The sequence below is a fragment of the Neopelma chrysocephalum genome, unplaced genomic scaffold (genome assembly GCF_003984885.1).
Source record: "Neopelma chrysocephalum unplaced genomic scaffold, ASM398488v2 Primary Assembly neopelma1_243, whole genome shotgun sequence".
Classification (NCBI taxonomy): Eukaryota; Metazoa; Chordata; class Aves; order Passeriformes; family Pipridae; genus Neopelma; species Neopelma chrysocephalum.
Window position 1 is genome coordinate 528310 of NW_020897905.1, and position 3033 is coordinate 531342.

Sequence of the window (3033 nt, forward strand, 5' to 3'; positions counted from 1 at the left end):
CCTTCCTGTCGCAGGGACGGACCCTCTGCCTTGGGAATCCTTTTCAAACTCTGGCTCTTGCATTTCTTCAGAGAAATCCCGCACCTGGCTCAGCTCATCCATTATTCCCCCCAGCTGCTTTTGGCCGTGTCAGGGCCGGGTATTGAGGAGGTGGAATTTATCCCAATTTATCCTGGAGCTGAAGGGACCTGTCCCATTCTTTTCTTCCCCGGCCATTGACTGGGCCCAACATCTGCTCCCGTTAACCCTGGCTGGCCCCACGCACTGACGGCCCTTTATGACTCCAAAGCATTACTAAAGCACTTGGCATTGTATCAGCAAAGGGGAAGGGAATTGTATCATCCACGGGGAAGAAAACCCTCCTTTTTGCAGGGGTGGAATCGGATTTGTGCGTTAAAACCCACGGGGATGGGAATATCCTGGATAGTTCAGAAGTAAGTAACAACCAAAGGGGTTGAATCAAAGTTCCTCCTCCCTAAAAATCATTTCCCACACACTCACATCGTGAAACCTGGTGGTTTTAACCTGCCACGCTCCCGGGAATCACCTCAATCACTGCAAGATTAATTGCTTTTATTTGTTCTGTTGGGGTTTTTTTCTACTTTTGGGAATGAATTACTTTTCACCCCCCGGCCCTGACGCAGGAGCTTCATTGGAAGCACCGTGGATACCTATGGATCCCATATGGCTCCTCTGGGAAACAGCTCCGTGGTAAACACTGGAGATAAGCACGAGCAGATGGGAGGGGAAGGGGCAGCAGCTTTAACAGCAAAATCCTCGCTGCCTTCGCACGGTAACAAGTCCCGGGGTGTGGGAAGGAATATATTAGGAAGGACAAGAGGTGTTTCCAGAGACGCAGCTGTACTTTGCATGCGGTTCTGGTCCCCTTCCCACCGGGAAGAGGAAAAAAAGGGAGGATTTAACATGTCATTTACAAGGCATTCAGGGCTCTGCGGCTGCCGGAGGAGCCGGGAGGGAAGTTCCGCAGGGAAGGGATGTGGCAGCGCAGACAAAAGGTGTCAGGAGGCGGCGGCTCCGCTCGAATACCGATGGAGCCCAGGTAGGAGCACCCCCAGGAGCACCCCCAGGATCCACGGGCTCCCTTTGCTGCCAGAACGGGGCTCCACAGCCAGACCCTGTGATCCAGGAGCCAGCAAGGAGCCAGGCTCTCTCAAAGGAGAATTAGGAATTAAGGCTCTGGCTGCAAGGACTGAGCCGGTTCCTGGACTCCCTGGGATCAGCCCGGGGTTCCCAGCTCCCTGAAAGGGTGGGAAAACAAAAGCCGAGCGATTCGGACTTTTAAAGGCGCTTTCAGCTGCAGCTTTTTTCAGGATTGAAGCCATCAAAGGGAAAGCAGAGAGGAAGTTCCTTTCACAGCCGAGTCGCTGGTTCAAGCACAGGAAGGAAGGGGCACAAACAGTTTCTGAGGGATCTCGGGGGCTGGGGCTGCGACTGGCTTATCCTAAAAGCTCCCAGGAGGGGATGGAGAGCAGGATGATACGTTTTAAAGGTAATACACGCACAAACACAGGGAATAAGGGCAGAAGAACAGCTGCAGGGGTTCAGCCAAATCTTCACAGAGCCCCTCTTTCCTACAGCCATCACCCTAAGGGGAAGCTGAGGGAAAACCGAGGCTGAGCCAAACACTTCCTGTGTTCCCACAGCTCTTCTCCTGGGAATCCGCAGCTCAGGGACTGCCCGAGATGGTGGTGGCCCCTTCTTCCACAGGCTTGTCCCCTTCTGCCATCGATTCCCCCCCCTAAAGCCACACAATCCCTCAGCTGGGATCGTTTGTGGTTCCAAAGAGCTGCACCACGGAGGCATCTCCTCTCCCTTTCCTGGTGCTTGGTGTTTATCAGGATCGTGGGATGCCCCCTAATGCTCACAGCAGAGCATCCCGGGCTCCAGAATCATCTCTCCAACCTTCTTGGCACATCCTGGGCTCCAGAATCATCTCTCCAGACCCTGGCACATCCTGGGCTCTAGAATAATTTCTCCCAGCCTCTCAGCACATCCTGGGCTCTAGAATAATCTCTCCAACCCCCATGGCACATCCCGGGCTCCAGAATTGTCACTCCAGACCCTGGCACATCCTGGGCTCCAGAATAATTTCTCCCAGCCTCTCAGCACATCCTGGGCTCCAGAATCACCTCTCCAGACCCCCTGGCACATCCCGGGCTCCAGAATCATCTCTCCAGACCCCCTGGCACATCCTGGGCTCTGGCCCTTCTCCCCTCAGCCAGGCAATCCTCCCCTAAGCTATTGGTGTAATGGAAATATTGGGAGTTACAGACCCCTCCCAAATATCCCACTGTCCCAAAACGTCCCAGATATATTAAATGATATATTATGTTTCCCAGATACATTAAATGTGCCACATAAACCAGGGGAGATGACAAAGGGCTGTAGGGGGACACCCCTGGGCCAGGGATCAGGGCGGTGACAGTGACACCACGTCCAGCTGGAAGTGGGAACTGAGATCCAGTCCCATTTATTAGGGCTGTGATGAGGATCCAGTCCTATTTAACACATTTATTAATGATGGGATGAGGATCCAGCCCAATTAATTAACGGTGGGATAAGGTTCCAGTCCTATTTATTAATGACAGGGATGAGGCTCCAGTCCCATTTAACACTTTTATTAATGACGGGATGAAAATCCAGCCCCGTTAACTGATAATTGGATGAGGCTCCATTCCCACTTAGCACCTTTATTACCAATGGGGATACAGATCCAGACCCATTTAACACCATTATTGGTGATGGGATGAGGATCCAGCCCCACTTATTAACGATGGCATGAGTCCTATTTATTAAAGACAGGGATGAGGATCCAAACCCATTTAACACCTGTATTACAACGTGATGAAGATCCAGTCCCATTTATTAAAGACAGAGATGAGGATCCAAACCCATTTAACACCTTTATTACAACGTGACGAGGATCCAGTCCCATTTAGCACCTTTATTACCAATGAGGATACAGATCCAGACCCATTTAACACCATTATTGATGATGGGATGAGGATCCAG